Source organism: Papaver somniferum, chromosome 4 (genome assembly GCF_003573695.1).
Source record: "Papaver somniferum cultivar HN1 chromosome 4, ASM357369v1, whole genome shotgun sequence".
In the NCBI taxonomy this organism is placed as follows: Eukaryota; Viridiplantae; Streptophyta; class Magnoliopsida; order Ranunculales; family Papaveraceae; genus Papaver; species Papaver somniferum.
Window position 1 is genome coordinate 108747611 of NC_039361.1, and position 20457 is coordinate 108768067.

Sequence of the window (20457 nt, forward strand, 5' to 3'; positions counted from 1 at the left end):
GGATTTTGTTGTTGTCCCCTTTTATTTTCGCGTAATAGGCACTATAATAACCAATGGAGATGTGTGGTTCAAATTTTCTTTTGGTATTTCTGCCGCCATGAACGTGATTTTTTTCTTTTCCCAATCTTTCAAGGGTGATGTCTTTTCTACCGCCATAACCTTCCTTCCTTCAAAATTTCGTTTATATATTCTTCCTTTGATGTTTTCATGGAATTCATTAACCATTGTTTTTCTTATCATATTACACTCCAATCTTTTGTCATCTTCATTGACTCTAATCATTCTTCTTTTAACTGGTTCACTGATTTGTTTAATCATTTTTTTGATTTGAATAATATCAACAACAATCTTCAACTTTCGATCTTCATCCTCCCTGTTTCTAGCGCCATTATGTAGTTGCAGGAAATCCTACACTACATCCCTCATATGATTTCATTAACATTCAACCCATTTTAGATTAACAATATTAATTTTATTGATGATTCTTTGAAAAATCTTACAAGAAAAGATAAAGAAATCAAGAATAACCACTGCTCTAGATTTTCTCTCTCCTATTTACTTGCTTCTCACCCAGCAAAAGATCTCTCTCTTTCCTTTACAACTGAACAATGATTTATAGGGAAGTACCTAGTGGATGACAGCTAATCTTTCCTTTATTTTCGGATATGTCTTGCGACATTCTCGCATACTTACAAATGTTATTCTCGCAAACTCTCTAATTGTCGCAGGACCGTCACATTTTTCTCATGATTTTAGCTGACGTCGTTTATTATGTCATTTATGAAATTGTTCTGCGACGCTGTTGTGTTGTGTTGTTGATAATTTCGCTGAGATATTATTGTTGCGAGATTCTGATCCTACATGTTTGTAGATCTAAAGACATCTTGTGATAATCCATTGTTAACAGACTCCGTTCTGTGTGTGACTGATCACAAGAGATTCAAGTTGATTGTATGCAGGTGCTTATTGAAGATCTAAGAAGATTTAAAGACGAAGAAGATTTCTGATTTGGGTTCATAATCTTTGGTGTGCACAATACTTGTTTCGGGTAAAGAGGATTCAAATATAATCGGTTTATCCTTGTGGTAGATTGGATTGATTAGTTGAGAAGATCGGCATCAATGCAATTCTTTGTGATTCAAAGTATTGATTGCAAAATCTTGACAACTAGTTTGGTAGTTGTTATTGAATAGATCGAAGGACCCGACAAAGGAGTTTATTGGGATAAACGGAAGAGCCTTTTGTCGAACTCATATCACTTGATTGAAAAGAGTTGTTACTGAAAATATTTTTTGTTCCTTTAATGTTTGGAACACGAACCAAAGGAATTGTTCCAAGTGCGTGGCTTACTGCAAGTTGGAGGCGCAGGGATACAGACGGAACTAGGTGACTATAGGTTTAGTTGCTTGGTCCCAACTATACGAAGTTGGTTTGATTTTGTATAGCGGCTTAATTCTGAGAGTATTCAATTCTGGACAAGGTCCCGACAAGGTGGAGTGCATTACCGTAACCACTATTAACACGACAACGAAGACGATTTCCTATTCAGATGATGTCACCAGTTCCGCTGGGGAGAGTTTTGTTCGTTCCTCTATGTTTATCGCATTCGTAATTGTTAATATGTTGCTATATTAGTTTGTTACCTGAACTCTTACATGGAGATGTAATCCACTGGATATTAATACCTAAACTTCTTATTAATTATCGTAACATGTTACCTGGGATGGGTTATGATATTCTCACTTATATTGCTAATTGATATATATAGTTGATAATTGGTTTATGTAGACTTATACACCTTGTTAGAGCACTGTTCGGTCAAACTCCCATGTGTTGCTATCTCAAGCATGTTTGACAATGTTAGTGATCAAAACTATAAGTTTTGATTTCTAGCCTATTTATAGATGTCTCGGAATAGGACATAGATAGTGTAGTTGAGCTTAGTTTTCACGGCGTTAATCATTTCAAGACGAAGAAATACTAAGGGGAGCCTGTGGAACTTCTTCGAAAAAAGGTACGTGGAGACTTGAACTCATCTATCATGTAGTTGCAGGAAATCCTACACTACACCCCTCATATGATTTTATTGTTGATCAACTCATTTTTAGGTTTTTACACTCTTAATTTTATTGATTAATTTTTGAATGTTCCTACAAGAAAAATAAAGAAATCAAGAATGAACTTTGCTATGGACTTTCTCTCTCCTATTTACTTGTTTTTTTACTCAAAAAAGATCTCCCTCTCCTTTACAACTCGAATGACTATTTATAAGGAAATACATAGTGGATGACAGCTAATCTGTCCTTTATTTTCGGATATGGTTTGCGACATTCTCTCAACCTTACAAATATTATCTTCGCAAGCTCTCTAATCTTCGCAAGACTATCACATATTTCTCATGATCCTTGCTGACGTCGTTTCTGAAATTGTTCTGCGACGCTATTGTGCAATACCATTGATAATTTCGCTGAGATATAATTGTTGCGAGATTCTGATCCTACATATTGCCTCTTCTCATATCTTTTCTTCAAAGTAGAGAATGATGTGAGAAATGCCGCAACTGCTTATCTTTTCATATTCCACATTTATCACACGTACTCTCTCTTCCATTTATTTCTTGATACGTCTTCTGTAACCGCTACCTTTCAACCGTTCACGTATCTTCGTCTTAATGGTGTTTATATCTTCGAGAAGTAAATTTTCTTTATATACTCTTCTCCCCCCCTCTTTCCACTTTTCTTTTTACTTTCTCTTCTATTTTTATTCTCTCATCTCTCCAACACTGTCATTCTTCTATAAATTCAGCTGCTGTAATTTTTTCTTCCTTCAATTCTTTTACTTTCCATACATTCCCATACTCTGTATTTAAACATGGCTGCAAGTGGTCATAGATATGAGAAGAATCTACAAGATGTCCAAAAAGATCTTGCTAATAAAGGTCTTTCACTATCCCCCATTCCTAGTGTGAATGCTAAATCAATTCTTTCTGTCAAGCTTTTCTCCAATCAAAATTGTGATGATCAATCAATCATAATTTCGCTAGGTCAACTTCTCGCAGGACTCCCTATTCCTCTTTATAACCCAGACATTCCTTTATTTTATGAAATTCTCGCTCATCCAAAATTTTCGCGAGCCATTTTCCAATTAAGTGGGGACTGCATCCTTCTGATGCTAGAGTTCGCTAATCGTGGTTCTGGTAGAGGATCTCTTTACTCCACAGAACTTAGAGATCCAAAATGCGCATACCTAGAGATAGTTGCTGAGAAATATATACAGTGGCGAATTTCTTTGAAAACTACGAACTTATCTCCATGAAGAATGAGAATACTCGCTGGGGCATTCGATTAAGAAGAAAAGATAACATTGATGAAGCCAAAATTCTTATGCAAGATATTGACTGGAATTCTGGTAAAAATACAACTCCTCGCCAGTCCAAAGATGACAAATGGCGTGTCTTTCCATTAATGCTAAAGGGTCCCTACATTGCTGGATCAAACATTCTTCCTGCGAATTTCGCTGTATATCAACCTTGGGTCTTCTCTTGGCCCGAGAAAGAGAAAGAGGTATGTTTCTCTCCTTTAATTTATTTTATATTTATTTATTGATCTTTACTATTTTGTTCGCTAACTCCTGCGACATTTCGCAGATCCAAAAACTAAAGGATAGTTATAACAGGACTGGGAAATCTACTACTCTTTTAGCTCTTCGCTCATACACAGATGAGGTAAAAACTTTCTCTTATGACTTTAAATAGTACTGTTACTTCCATGCTTCCATTTCTTATTTCTATCTGTGTGTGAAGGTTATTGCTGAAGTATAAGAGTCTGTTGATGCTGCGAAGATCGGTGATAAGGGTAAAGGTACTCTTCGCATGGAAAAATCAAGTGGTCCTCCTCCAAAGAAAATAAAAGTTCGTTCTCCTTCTCCTTCAAATGCTCTTCCTAACGAAAGTTCTGAAAATGATAAGGGTGATGAGGATAACGATGATCTTGCTGCACCTGAAGATTCTCCACCTGAATCTTCTATGGCTAAGCTTTCTGGCCTCTTTTCTGATTCTCTACAAGGGATGGGAGATAGCCAATTCGCAAATACCTGCAAAGCTCTCGCTACTGATGAGTGCCAAATAATGTATATATTTATCCCTTTTTGTTGGCATTTAACTCATCTTTTGTGCAGTAATTCTACATTTTATCCCATATTCTGTATTTTCATTGTTTTCAAGAATAAATATTTTTCTTACTTAATTTTGCATTTTATGGTAATAAATAAAGTCTGGATGACTTGCGGAGCGGAAAAGAGCTGAAGAGTGGTGAAAAGCAGGAAGAAATTACGCAAGGAAGCCGCAAAGAATGGAGCGCACGTCCAAAAAGCTAGGAATGGGCTCAAGAAGGAATAATTGTTCTTAAAGAAGATATGGGCTTGGCATACCCAAGGCCCAAAACCCTTACCCAAACCCATTTTCTATATCCATACCCGCTTCCATTCTCATCCGTTAGATGGGATTACATCGAAATCCAATGGTCGCTTCAGTAGAGTGCATCAAATAGCGATACTTCCGTTAAACACTACAGCACCTAACCTCGATCTTCGCCGTTAACTTCTTTGTATCAAGACATCCGACGGTCGCTACCAGACTCTTCAGGGGTAGCCATCCGATTCACCTACCAGCTTCGCATCCAGTGACTCAGATTCGCCAACATCGAATCTTGATATCCCGCCTAACACCCAAGTATCGAACACCTATACCCTTCAGCCAAACGCACCTTACCCAAATTCTCATCTTCCTCCTTCGAGCAGTCGAGCTCTGCTCCTGCCAACTCCACCACCATCACCCTGCCACTGCCATCGGCACCACCTACTCCATAGCCACCTAAACACCACCACCAACTCCACTATAATCACTCCCCCCATCTTCTAGCCATCTATCCTACCAATTTCTTTTCTTTTCTTTCTCAGAGAACCCTAGGAAAGAAATTGGTACAATAGCTCGAGCTAGAAAGAGAAATTGAAGGCATGGGAAGGAGCAGAGAAGGGAGAAGAAGCATGGGTTGAAGACGGACTCGTCTTATCACGTTTGGTAAGTTCGAAAATCAAAACCCTAGTCTACTGTCAATTTGGGGGAATTTATTAAAAAACCCTAATTTTCTGTTAGGGAGAGCATTAGAAGATATGGGTCTGATTTATACTGTCAAATTAGGTAGAAACAATTTACCTAATTTCTGTTTGATTTTAGGGATTTTTTTGGGAAGAACCCTAATTTTGTAATTTGGGGGAAAACCCAAATTGGGTCTGTGGGTATAAATAGAAGGGACTGGTGTGATGAAAAGGCTTATGCTGGAATAACCAGTGTCCAGAACTTTGATGTTCTGCATATGTTCATGTTCTGTTTTGTGTAATGTTCATGTTCTGTTTTGTGTAATGTTCATGTGTTTAATTCCTTTCCCTGTTTTAATATCCTGTTGTTGTTTTTGTTAATGTGATGTTTTGGGAGAACTGGATTAGCCAGTCTCTCCAATTTATGTGTTGTTCCATCTGTTTTCTCATGTTCTGAGTTCACTGCTGAGGCTCAGATGAAGCTTTAGTGGACTGTTAGATAGTGGAATGCTAGGTTAGAGCCTTAGTGCAGTGTGTTGATTGAGCAATGGGAAGAGATTGATGCTCATAGTGCATGTGATTGATTGTTCTGTCAAAAGACAGTCAATGCTAGGGGAAAACTAGTGAGCAAATTAGTTTTCCTCCCATTCTAGATGTATGCATAGGATTTTCAACTCAACCTAGGATCACATTGTTTGGCTAGGACACAAGGGTGGATTCAAAGCCTTAGCTTAATGATGAGTGCTAAAAAGTGCATATTTATATATATTTTTCTTGGCATTTAACTCATCCTTTGTGCATTAATTCTACATTTTATCCCATATTCTGTATTTTCTTTGTTTTCAAGAATAAATATTTTTATTAATTAATTTTGCATTTTTAGGTAATAAATAAAGTTAGTTGAATTGCGGAGCGGAAAAGAGAAGAAAAGTAGTGAAAATCCGGGAGGAATTACACAAGGAAGCCGCGAAGAATGGTGCGCATAAGCCCAAAAGACTAGAAATGGGCTCAAGAAGGAAGAATTGCTCTTAAAGAAGATATGGGCTTGGCATACCCAAGGCCCAAAACCCTTACCCAAACCCATTTTCTATAACCAAAACCGCCTCCATTCTCAGCCGTCAGATTGGATCCAACTCATCATCCTACGGTCGCTCATTCATAGAGAATCAAAATCTGAAGTCTCTGACAAACACCACAGCGCTTAAATTCCAAGCCTTCAGATTAGATTGCATTTGAATCCTACGGTCGCTCCTATGCATGTGCATCAAATCTCGATACTTCCGCTTTACACTACAGAACCTAACATCATCTAGCACCGTTGAATTTGTTGTATTTCACAATCCAACGGTCGAAGTGATTCATCTCTCATCTCACCGTTAGATCTACGAACCATCTTCGCATCCCGCAGCTCAGAGTCGCTGGACATCGAATTGATGATCCCGCACAACACCCTAGTACCTAATATCTATACCCCAAAACAAACGATCCCTAAACCTAAATCCATCGATCTCTTCTCCTCCACCTCCTCCCTCACCGTCTGCAGAGAAAACCCATGTCCGCCATCACCACCATCACCCTGCCACTGCCATCGGCACCACCTACTCCATAGCCACCTAAACACCACCACCAACTCCACTATAATCACTCCCCCCATCTTCTAGCCATCTATCCTACCAATTTCTTTTCTTTTCTTTCTCAGAGAACCCTAGGAAAGAAATTGGTACAATAGCTCGAGCTAGAAAGAGAAATTGAAGGCATGGGAAGGAGCAGAGAAGGGAGAAGAAGCATGGGTTGAAGACGGACTCGTCTTATCACGTTTGGTAAGTTCGAAAATCAAAACCCTAGTCTACTGTCAATTTGGGGGAATTTATTAAAAAACCCTAATTTTCTGTTAGGGAGAGCATTAGAAGATATGGGTCTGATTTGTACTGTCAAATTAGGTAGAAACAATTTACCTAATTTCTGTTTGATTTTAGGGATTTTTTTGGGAAGAACCCTAATTTTGTAATTTGGGGGAAAACCCAAATTGGGTCTGTGGGTATAAATAGAAGGGACTGGTGTGATGAAAAGTCTTATGCTGGAATAACCAGTGTCCAGAACTTTGATGTTCTGCATATGTTCATGTTCTGTTTTGTGTAATGTTCATGTTCTGTTTTGTGTAATGTTCATGTGTTTAATTCCTTTCCCTGTTTTAATATCCTGTTGTTGTTGTTGTTAATGTGATGTTTTGGGAGAACTGGATTAGCCAGTCTCTCCAATTTATGTGTTGTTCCATCTGTTTTCTCATGTTCTGAGTTCACTGCTGAGGCTCAGATGAAGCTTTAGTGGACTGTTAGATAGTGGAATGCTAGGTTAGAGCCTTAGTGCAGTGTGTTGATTGAGAAATGGGAAGAGATTGATGCTCATAGTGCATGTGATTGATTGTTCTGTCAAAAGACAGTCAATGCTAGGGGAAAACTAGTGAGCAAATTAGTTTTCCTCCCATTCTAGATGTATGCATAGGATTTTCAACTCAACCTAGGATCACATTGTTTGGCTAGGACACAAGGGTGGATTCAAAGCCTTAGCTTAATGATGAGTGCTAAAAAGTGCATATTTATATATATTTTTCTTGGCATTTAACTCATCCTTTGTGCATTAATTCTACATTTTATCCCATATTCTGTATTTTCTTTGTTTTCAAGAATAAATATTTTTATTAATTAATTTTGCATTTTTAGGTAATAAATAAAGTTAGTTGAATTGCGGAGCGGAAAAGAGAAGAAAAGTAGTGAAAATCCGGGAGGAATTACACAAGGAAGCCGCGAAGAATGGTGCGCATAAGCCCAAAAGACTAGAAATGGGCTCAAGAAGGAAGAATTGCTCTTAAAGAAGATATGGGCTTGGCATACCCAAGGCCCAAAACCCTTACCCAAACCCATTTTCTATAACCAAAACCGCCTCCATTCTCAGCCGTCAGATTGGATCCAACTCATCATCCTACGGTCGCTCATTCATAGAGCATCAAAATCTGAAGTCTCTGCGAAACACCACAGCGCTTAAATTCCAAGCCTTCAGATTAGATTGTAGTTGAATCCAACGATCGCTCCTATGCCTGTGCATCAAAATTAGATACTCCCGCTTTACACTACAGTACCTAACATCATCTAACACCGTTGACTTCGTTGTATTTCACAATCCGACGGTCGAAGTGATTCTTCTCTTATATTACCGTTAGATCTACCAACCATATTTGCATCCAACGCTCAACGTTTCTGATCATCATCTCCGATGTACATGCTCCACAGTGAAAATTCCTATACCCTAAAAACCATCGAGAGTTTTTTCTCTCATTTTCTTCTCCTCTTTCTTTCTTCTTCTCCTCCACCCGACAGTTGCAGAGCTGCAACTGCAACACCCATTCCGCCACCATACCTCTGCCACAACCACCAAAAGCCATCATGGCTCTCACCAATCGAAACCCATCATCATCCTACCCTTCTACCTACCTATTTCACCATTCTCTCTTCCTTTTCAGAAACCCTAGAGGAGAGATTAGTGAAATATGTCGAGCTAGAAAGAGAAATTGAAGGCATGGGAAGGAGCAGAGAAGGGAGAAGAAGCATGGGTTGAAGACGGACTCGTCTTATCACGTTTGGTAAGTTCGAAAATCAAAACCCTAGTCTACTGTCAATTTGGGGGAATTTATTAAAAAACCCTAATTTTCTGTTAGGGAGAGCATCAGAAGATATGGGTCTGATTTGTACTGTCAAATTAGGTAGAAACAATTTACCTAATTTCTGTTTGATTTTAGGGATTTTTTTGGGAAGAACCCTAATTTTGTAATTTGGGGGAAAACCCAAATTGGGTCTGTGGGTATAAATAGAAGGGACTGGTGTGATGAAAAGGCTTATGCTGGAATAACCAGTGTCCAGAACTTTGATGTTCTGCATATGTTCATGTTCTGTTTTGTGTAATGTTCATGTTCTGTTTTGTGTAATGTTCATGTGTTTAATTCCTTTCCCTGTTTTAATATCCTGTTGTTGTTGTTGTTAATGTGATGTTTTGGGAGAACTGGATTAGCCAGTCTCTCCAATTTATGTGTTGTTCCATCTGTTTTCTCATGTTCTGAGTTCACTGCTGAGGCTCAGATGAAGCTTTAGTGGACTGTTAGATAGTGGAATGCTAGGTTAGAGCCTTAGTGCAGTGTGTTGATTGAGCAATGGGAAGAGATTGATGCTCATAGTGCATGTGATTGATTGTTCTGTCAAAAGACAGTCAATGCTAGGGGAAAACTAGTGAGCAAATTAGTTTTCCTCCCATTCTAGATGTATGCATAGGATTTTCAACTCAACCTAGGATCACATTGTTTGGCTAGGACACAAGGGTGGATTCAAAGCCTTAGCTTAATGATGAGTGCTAAAAAGTGCATATTTATATATATTTTTCTTGGCATTTAACTCATCCTTTGTGCATTAATTCTACATTTTATCCCATATTCTGTATTTTCTTTGTTTTCAAGAATAAATATTTTTATTAATTAATTTTGCATTTTTAGGTAATAAATAAAGTTAGTTGAATTGCGGAGCGGAAAAGAGAAGAAAAGTAGTGAAAATCCAGGAGGAATTACACAAGGAAGCCGCGAAGAATGGTGCGCATAAGCCCAAAAGACTAGAAATGGGCTCAAGAAGGAAGAATTGCTCTTAAAGAAGATATGGGCTTGGCATACCCAAGGCCCAAAACCCTTACCCAAACCCATTTTCTATAACCAAAACCGCCTCCATTCTCAGCCGTCAGATTGGATCCAACTCATCATCCTACGGTCGCTCATTCATAGAGCATCAAAATCTGAAGTCTCTGACAAACACCACAGCGCTTAAATTCCAAGCCTTCAGATTAGATTGCATTTGAATCCTACGGTCGCTCCTATGCATGTGCATCAAATCTCGATACTTCCGCTTTACACTACAGAACCTAACATCATCTAGCACCGTTGAATTTGTTGTATTTCACAATCCAACGGTCGAAGTGATTCATCTCTCATCTCACCGTTAGATCTACGAACCATCTTCGCATCCCGCAGCTCAGAGTCGCTGGACATCGAATTGATGATCCCGCACAACACCCTAGTACCTAATATCTATACCCCAAAACAAACGATCCCTAAACCTAAATCCATCGATCTCTTCTCCTCCACCTCCTCCCTCACCGTCTGCAGAGAAAACCCATGTCCGCCATCACCACCATCACCCTGCCACTGCCATCGCCACCACCTACTCCATAGCCACCTAAACACCACCACCAACTCCACTATAATCACTCCCCCCATCTTCTAGCCATCTATCCTACCAATTTCTTTTCTTTTCTTTCTCAGAGAACCCTAGGAAAGAAATTGGTACAATAGCTCGAGCTAGAAAGAGAAATTGAAGGCATGGGAAGGAGCAGAGAAGGGAGAAGAAGCATGGGTTGAAGACGGACTCGTCTTATCACGTTTGGTAAGTTCGAAAATAAAAACCCTAGTCTACTGTCAATTTGGGGGAATTTATTAAAAAACCCTAATTTTCTGTTAGGGAGAGCATTAGAAGATATGGGTCTGATTTGTACTGTCAAATTAGGTAGAAACAATTTACCTAATTTCTGTTTGATTTTAGGGATTTTTTTGGGAAGAACCCTAATTTTGTAATTTGGGGGAAAACCCAAATTGGGTCTGTGGGTATAAATAGAAGGGACTGGTGTGATGAAAAGTCTTATGCTGGAATAACCAGTGTCCAGAACTTTGATGTTCTGCATATGTTCATGTTCTGTTTTGTGTAATGTTCATGTTCTGTTTTGTGTAATGTTCATGTGTTTAATTCCTTTCCCTGTTTTAATATCCTGTTGTTGTTGTTGTTAATGTGATGTTTTGGGAGAACTGGATTAGCCAGTCTCTCCAATTTATGTGTTGTTCCATCTGTTTTCTCATGTTCTGAGTTCACTGCTGAGGCTCAGATGAAGCTTTAGTGGACTGTTAGATAGTGGAATGCTAGGTTAGAGCCTTAGTGCAGTGTGTTGATTGAGAAATGGGAAGAGATTGATGCTCATAGTGCATGTGATTGATTGTTCTGTCAAAAGACAGTCAATGCTAGGGGAAAACTAGTGAGCAAATTAGTTTTCCTCCCATTCTAGATGTATGCATAGGATTTTCAACTCAACCTAGGATCACATTGTTTGGCTAGGACACAAGGGTGGATTCAAAGCCTTAGCTTAATGATGAGTGCTAAAAAGTGCATATTTATATATATTTTTCTTGGCATTTAACTCATCCTTTGTGCATTAATTCTACATTTTATCCCATATTCTGTATTTTCTTTGTTTTCAAGAATAAATATTTTTATTAATTAATTTTGCATTTTTAGGTAATAAATAAAGTTAGTTGAATTGCGGAGCGGAAAAGAGAAGAAAAGTAGTGAAAATCCGGGAGGAATTACACAAGGAAGCCGCGAAGAATGGTGCGCATAAGCCCAAAAGACTAGAAATGGGCTCAAGAAGGAAGAATTGCTCTTAAAGAAGATATGGGCTTGGCATACCCAAGGCCCAAAACCCTTACCCAAACCCATTTTCTATAACCAAAACCGCCTCCATTCTCAGCCGTCAGATTGGATCCAACTCATCATCCTACGGTCGCTCATTCATAGAGCATCAAAATCTGAAGTCTCTGACAAACACCACAACGCTTAAATTCCAAGCCTTCAGATTAGATTGCATTTGAATCCTACGGTCGCTCCTATGCATGTGCATCAAATCTCGATACTTCCGCTTTACACTACAGAACCTAACATCATCTAGCACCGTTGAATTTGTTGTATTTCACAATCCAACGGTCGAAGTGATTCATCTCTCATCTCACCGTTAGATCTACGAACCATCTTCGCATCCCGCAGCTCAGAGTCGCTGGACATCGAATTGATGATCCCGCACAACACCCTAGTACCTAATATCTATACCCCAAAACAAACGATCCCTAAACCTAAATCCATCGATCTCTTCTCCTCCACCTCCTCCCTCACCGTCTGCAGAGAAAACCCATGTCCGCCATCACCACCATCACCCTGCCACTGCCATCGCCACCACCTACTCCATAGCCACCTAAACACCACCACCAACTCCACTATAATCACTCCCCCCATCTTCTAGCCATCTATCCTACCAATTTCTTTTCTTTTCTTTCTCAGAGAACCCTAGGAAAGAAATTGGTACAATAGCTCGAGCTAGAAAGAGAAATTGAAGGCATGGGAAGGAGCAGAGAAGGGAGAAGAAGCATGGGTTGAAGACGGACTCGTCTTATCACGTTTGGTAAGTTCGAAAATCAAAACCCTAGTCTACTGTCAATTTGGGGGAATTTATTAAAAAACCCTAATTTTCTGTTAGGGAGAGCATTAGAAGATATGGGTCTGATTTGTACTGTCAAATTAGGTAGAAACAATTTACCTAATTTCTGTTTGATTTTAGGGATTTTTTTGGGAAGAACCCTAATTTTGTAATTTGGGGGAAAACCCAAATTGGGTCTGTGGGTATAAATAGAAGGGACTGGTGTGATGAAAAGGCTTATGCTGGAATAACCAGTGTCCAGAACTTTGATGTTCTGCATATGTTCATGTTCTGTTTTGTGTAATGTTCATGTTCTGTTTTGTGTAATGTTCATGTGTTTAATTCCTTTCCCTGTTTTAATATCCTGTTGTTGTTTTTGTTAATGTGATGTTTTGGGAGAACTGGATTAGCCAGTCTCTCCAATTTATGTGTTGTTCCATCTGTTTTCTCATGTTCTGAGTTCACTGCTGAGGCTCAGATGAAGCTTTAGTGGACTGTTAGATAGTGGAATGCTAGGTTAGAGCCTTAGTGCAGTGTGTTGATTGAGCAATGGGAAGAGATTGATGCTCATAGTGCATGTGATTGATTGTTCTGTCAAAAGACAGTCAATGCTAGGGGAAAACTAGTGAGCAAATTAGTTTTCCTCCCATTCTAGATGTATGCATAGGATTTTCAACTCAACCTAGGATCACATTGTTTGGCTAGGACACAAGGGTGGATTCAAAGCCTTAGCTTAATGATGAGTGCTAAAAAGTGCATATTTATATATATTTTTCTTGGCATTTAACTCATCCTTTGTGCATTAATTCTACATTTTATCCCATATTCTGTATTTTCTTTGTTTTCAAGAATAAATATTTTTATTAATTAATTTTGCATTTTTAGGTAATAAATAAAGTTAGTTGAATTGCGGAGCGGAAAAGAGAAGAAAAGTAGTGAAAATCCGGGAGGAATTACACAAGGAAGCCGCGAAGAATGGTGCGCATAAGCCCAAAAGACTAGAAATGGGCTCAAGAAGGAAGAATTGCTCTTAAAGAAGATATGGGCTTGGCATACCCAAGGCCCAAAACCCTTACCCAAACCCATTTTCTATAACCAAAACCGCCTCCATTCTCAGCCGTCAGATTGGATCCAACTCATCATCCTACGGTCGCTCATTCATAGAGAATCAAAATCTGAAGTCTCTGACAAACACCACAGCGCTTAAATTCCAAGCCTTCAGATTAGATTGCATTTGAATCCTACGGTCGCTCCTATGCATGTGCATCAAATCTCGATACTTCCGCTTTACACTACAGAACCTAACATCATCTAGCACCGTTGAATTTGTTGTATTTCACAATCCAACGGTCGAAGTGATTCATCTCTCATCTCACCGTTAGATCTACGAACCATCTTCGCATCCCGCAGCTCAGAGTCGCTGGACATCGAATTGATGATCCCGCACAACACCCTAGTACCTAATATCTATACCCCAAAACAAACGATCCCTAAACCTAAATCCATCGATCTCTTCTCCTCCACCTCCTCCCTCACCGTCTGCAGAGAAAACCCATGTCCGCCATCACCACCATCACCCTGCCACTGCCATCGGCACCACCTACTCCATAGCCACCTAAACACCACCACCAACTCCACTATAATCACTCCCCCCATCTTCTAGCCATCTATCCTACCAATTTCTTTTCTTTTCTTTCTCAGAGAACCCTAGGAAAGAAATTGGTACAATAGCTCGAGCTAGAAAGAGAAATTGAAGGCATGGGAAGGAGCAGAGAAGGGAGAAGAAGCATGGGTTGAAGACGGACTCGTCTTATCACGTTTGGTAAGTTCGAAAATCAAAACCCTAGTCTACTGTCAATTTGGGGGAATTTATTAAAAAACCCTAATTTTCTGTTAGGGAGAGCATTAGAAGATATGGGTCTGATTTGTACTGTCAAATTAGGTAGAAACAATTTACCTAATTTCTGTTTGATTTTAGGGATTTTTTTGGGAAGAACCCTAATTTTGTAATTTGGGGGAAAACCCAAATTGGGTCTGTGGGTATAAATAGAAGGGACTGGTGTGATGAAAAGTCTTATGCTGGAATAACCAGTGTCCAGAACTTTGATGTTCTGCATATGTTCATGTTCTGTTTTGTGTAATGTTCATGTTCTGTTTTGTGTAATGTTCATGTGTTTAATTCCTTTCCCTGTTTTAATATCCTGTTGTTGTTGTTGTTAATGTGATGTTTTGGGAGAACTGGATTAGCCAGTCTCTCCAATTTATGTGTTGTTCCATCTGTTTTCTCATGTTCTGAGTTCACTGCTGAGGCTCAGATGAAGCTTTAGTGGACTGTTAGATAGTGGAATGCTAGGTTAGAGCCTTAGTGCAGTGTGTTGATTGAGAAATGGGAAGAGATTGATGCTCATAGTGCATGTGATTGATTGTTCTGTCAAAAGACAGTCAATGCTAGGGGAAAACTAGTGAGCAAATTAGTTTTCCTCCCATTCTAGATGTATGCATAGGATTTTCAACTCAACCTAGGATCACATTGTTTGGCTAGGACACAAGGGTGGATTCAAAGCCTTAGCTTAATGATGAGTGCTAAAAAGTGCATATTTATATATATTTTTCTTGGCATTTAACTCATCCTTTGTGCATTAATTCTACATTTTATCCCATATTCTGTATTTTCTTTGTTTTCAAGAATAAATATTTTTATTAATTAATTTTGCATTTTTAGGTAATAAATAAAGTTAGTTGAATTGCGGAGCGGAAAAGAGAAGAAAAGTAGTGAAAATCCGGGAGGAATTACACAAGGAAGCCGCGAAGAATGGTGCGCATAAGCCCAAAAGACTAGAAATGGGCTCAAGAAGGAAGAATTGCTCTTAAAGAAGATATGGGCTTGGCATACCCAAGGCCCAAAACCCTTACCCAAACCCATTTTCTATAACCAAAACCGCCTCCATTCTCAGCCGTCAGATTGGATCCAACTCATCATCCTACGGTCGCTCATTCATAGAGCATCAAAATCTGAAGTCTCTGCGAAACACCACAGCGCTTAAATTCCAAGCCTTCAGATTAGATTGTAGTTGAATCCAACGATCGCTCCTATGCCTGTGCATCAAAATTAGATACTCCCGCTTTACACTACAGTACCTAACATCATCTAACACCGTTGACTTCGTTGTATTTCACAATCCGACGGTCGAAGTGATTCTTCTCTTATATTACCGTTAGATCTACCAACCATATTTGCATCCCGCAGCTCAGAGTCGCTGGACATCGAATTGATGATCCCGCACAACACCCTAGTACCTAATATCTATACCCCAAAACAAACGATCCCTAAACCTAAATCCATCGATCTCTTCTCCTCCACCTCCTCCTCACCGTCTGCAGAGAAAACCCATGTCCGCCATCACCACCATCACCCTGCCACTGCCATCGCCACCACCTACTCCATAGCCACCTAAAACACCACCAACTCCACTATAATCACTCCCCCCATCTTCTAGCCATCTATCCTACCAATTTCTTTTCTTTTCTTTCTCAGAGAACCCTAGGAAAGAAATTGGTACAATAGCTCGAGCTAGAAAGAGAAATTGAAGGCATGGGAAGGAGCAGAGAAGGGAGAAGAAGCATGGGTTGAAGACGGACTCGTCTTATCACGTTTGGTAAGTTCGAAAATCAAAACCCTAGTCTACTGTCAATTTGGGGGAATTTATTAAAAAACCCTAATTTTCTGTTAGGGAGAGCATTAGAAGATATGGGTCTGATTTGTACTGTCAAATTAGGTAGAAACAATTTACCTAATTTCTGTTTGATTTTAGGGATTTTTTTGGGAAGAACCCTAATTTTGTAATTTGGGGGAAAACCCAAATTGGGTCTGTGGGTATAAATAGAAGGGACTGGTGTGATGAAAAGGTCTTATGCTGGAATAACCAGTGTCCAGAACTTTGATGTTCTGCATATGTTCATGTTCTGTTTTGTGTAATGTTCATGTTCTGTTTTGTGTAATGTTCATGTGTTTAATTCCTTTCCCTGTTTTAATATCCTGTTGTTGTTGTTGTTAATGTGATGTTTTGGGAGAACTGGATTAGCCAGTCTCTCCAATTTATGTGTTGTTCCATCTGTTTTCTCATGTTCTGAGTTCACTGCTGAGGCTCAGATGAAGCTTTAGTGGACTGTTAGATAGTGGAATGCTAGGTTAGAGCCTTAGTGCAGTGTGTTGATTGAAATGGGAAGAGATTGATGCTCATAGTGCATGTGATTGATTGTTCTGTCAAAAGACAGTCAATGCTAGGGGAAAACTAGTGAGCAAATTAGTTTTCCTCCCATTCTAGATGTATGCATAGGATTTTCAACTCAACCTAGGATCACATTGTTTGGCTAGGACACAAGGGTGGATTCAAAGCCTTAGCTTAATGATGAGTGCTAAAAAGTGCATATATATATTTTTCTTGGCATTTAACTCATCCTTTGTGCATTAATTCTACATTTTATCCCATATTCTGTATTTTCTTTGTTTTCAAGAATAAATATTTTTATTAATTAATTTTGCATTTTTAGGTAATAAATAAAGTTAGTTGAATTGCGGAGCGGAAAAGAGAAGAAAAGTAGTGAAAATCCGGGAGGAATTACACAAGGAAGCCGCGAAGAATGGTGCGCATAAGCCCAAAAGACTAGAAATGGGCTCAAGAAGGAAGAATTGCTCTTAAAGAAGATATGGGCTTGGCATACCCAAGGCCCAAAACCCTTACCCAAACCCATTTTCTATAACCAAAACCGCCTCCATTCTCAGCCGTCAGATTGGATCCAACTCATCATCCTACGGTCGCTCATTCATAGAATCAAAATCTGAAGTCTCTGACAAACACCACAGCGCTTAAATTCCAAGCCTTCAGATTAGATTGCATTTGAATCCTACGGTCGCTCCTATGCATGTGCATCAAATCTCGATACTTCCGCTTTACACTACAGAACCTAACATCATCTAGCACCGTTGAATTTGTTGTATTTCACAATCCAACGGTCGAAGTGATTCATCTCTCATCTCACCGTTAGATCTACGAACCATCTTCGCATCCCGCAGCTCAGAGTCGCTGGACATCGAATTGATGATCCCGCACAACACCCTAGTACCTAATATCTATACCCCAAAACAAACGATCCCTAAACCTAAATCCATCGATCTCTTCTCCTCCACCTCCTCCCTCACCGTCTGCAGAGAAAACCCATGTCCGCCATCACCACCATCACCCTGCCACTGCCATCGCCACCACCTACTCCATAGCCACCTAAACACCACCACCAACTCCACTATAATCACTCCCCCCATCTTCTAGCCATCTATCCTACCAATTTCTTTTCTTTTCTTTCTCAGAGAACCCTAGGAAAGAAATTGGTACAATAGCTCGAGCTAGAAAGAGAAATTGAAGGCATGGGAAGGAGCAGAGAAGGGAGAAGAAGCATGGGTTGAAGACGGACTCGTCTTATCACGTTTGGTAAGTTCGAAAATCAAAACCCTAGTCTACTGTCAATTTGGGGGAATTTATTAAAAACCCTAATTTTCTGTTAGGGAGAGCATTAGAAGATATGGGTCTGATTTGTACTGTCAAATTAGGTAGAAACAATTTACCTAATTTCTGTTTGATTTTAGGGATTTTTTTGGGAAGAACCCTAATTTTGTAATTTGGGGGAAAACCCAAATTGGGTCTGTGGGTATAAATAGAAGGGACTGGTGTGATGAAAAGGCTTATGCTGGAATAACCAGTGTCCAGAACTTTGATGTTCTGCATATGTTCATGTTCTGTTTTGTGTAATGTTCATGTTCTGTTTTGTGTAATGTTCATGTGTTTAATTCCTTTCCCTGTTTTAATATCCTGTTGTGTTGTTGTTAATGTGATGTTTTGGGAGAACTGGATTAGCCAGTCTCTCCAATTTATGTGTTGTTCCATCTGTTTTCTCATGTTCTGAGTTCACTGCTGAGGCTCAGATGAAGCTTTAGTGGACTGTTAGATAGTGGAATGCTAGGTTAGAGCCTTAGTGCAGTGTGTTGATTGAGCAATGGGAAGAGATTGATGCTCATAGTGCATGTGATTGATTGTTCTGTCAAAAGACAGTCAATGCTAGGGGAAAACTAGTGAGCAAATTAGTTTTCCTCCCATTCTAGATGTATGCATAGGATTTTCAACTCAACCTAGGATCACATTGTTTGGCTAGGACACAAGGGTGGATTCAAAGCCTTAGCTTAATGATGAGTGCTAAAAAGTGCATATTTATATATATTTTTCTTGGCATTTAACTCATCCTTTGTGCATTAATTCTACATTTTATCCCATATTCTGTATTTTCTTTGTTTTCAAGAATAAATATTTTTATTAATTAATTTTGCATTTTTAGGTAATAAATAAAGTTAGTTGAATTGCGGAGCGGAAAAGAGAAGAAAAGTAGTGAAAATCCGGGAGGAATTACACAAGGAAGCCGCGAAGAATGGTGCGCATAAGCCCAAAAGACTAGAAATGGGCTCAAGAAGGAAGAATTGCTCTTAAAGAAGATATGGGCTTGGCATACCCAAGGCCCAAAACCCTTACCCAAACCCATTTTCTATAACCAAAACCGCCTCCATTCTCAGCCGTCAGATTGGATCCAACTCATCATCCCGGTCGTCATCATTCCATGAGCATCAAAATCTGAAAGTCTCTGACAAACACCACAAGCGCTTAAATTCCAAGCCTTCAGATTAGATTGCATTTGAATCCTACGGTCGCTCCTATGCATGTGCATCAAATCTCGATACTTCCGCTTTACACTACAGAACCTAACATCATCTAGCACCGTTGAATTTGTTGTATTTCACAATCCAACGGTCGAAGTGATTCATCTCTCATCTCACCGTTAGATCTACGAACCATCTTCGCATCCGCAGCTCAGAGTCGCTGGACATCGAATTGATGATCCCGCACAACACCCTAGTACCTAATATCTATACCCCAAAACAAACGATCCCTAAACCTAAATCCATCGATCTCTTCTCCTCCACCTCCTCCCTCACCGTCTGCAGAGAAAACCCATGTCCGCCATCACCCCATCACCCTGCCACTGCCATCGCCACCACCTACTCCATAGCCACCTAAACACCACACCACCAACTCCACTATAATCACTCCCCCCCATCTTCTAGCCATCTATCCTACCAATTTCTTTTCTTTTCTTTCTCAGAGAACCCTAGGAAAGAAATTGGTACAATAGCTCGAGCTAGAAAGAGAAATTGAAGGCATGGGAAGGAGCAGAGAAGGGAGAAGAAGCATGGGTTGAAGACGGACTCGTCTTATCACGTTTGGTAAGTTCGAAAATCAAAACCCTAGTCTACTGTCAATTTGGGGGAATTTATTAAAAAACCCTAATTTTCTGTTAGGGAGAGCATTAGAAGATATGGGTCTGATTTGTACTGTCAAATTAGGTAGAAACAATTTACCTAATTTCTGTTTGATTTTAGGGATTTTTTTGGGAAGAACCCTAATTTTGTAATTTGGGGGAAAACCCAAATTGGGTCTGTGGGTATAAATAGAAGGGACTGGTGTGATGAAAAGTCTTATGCTGGAATAACCAGTGTCCAGAACTTTGATGTTCTGCATATGTTCATGTTCTGTTTTGTGTAATGTTCATGTTCTGTTTTGTGTAATGTTCATGTGTTTAATTCCTTTCCCTGTTTTAATATCCTGTTGTTGTTGTTGTTAATGTGATGTTTTGGGAGAACTGGATTAGCCAGTCTCTCCAATTTATGTGTTGTTCCATCTGTTTTCTCATGTTCTGAGTTCACTGCTGAGGCTCAGATGAAGCTTTAGTGGACTGTTAGATAGTGGAATGCTAGGTTAGAGCCTTAGTGCAGTGTGTTGATTGAGAAATGGGAAGAGATTGATGCTCATAGTGCATGTGATTGATTGTTCTGTCAAAAGACAGTCAATGCTAGGGGAAAACTAGTGAGCAAATTAGTTTCCTCCCATTCTAGATGTATGCATAGGATTTTCAACTCAACCTAGGATCACATTGTTT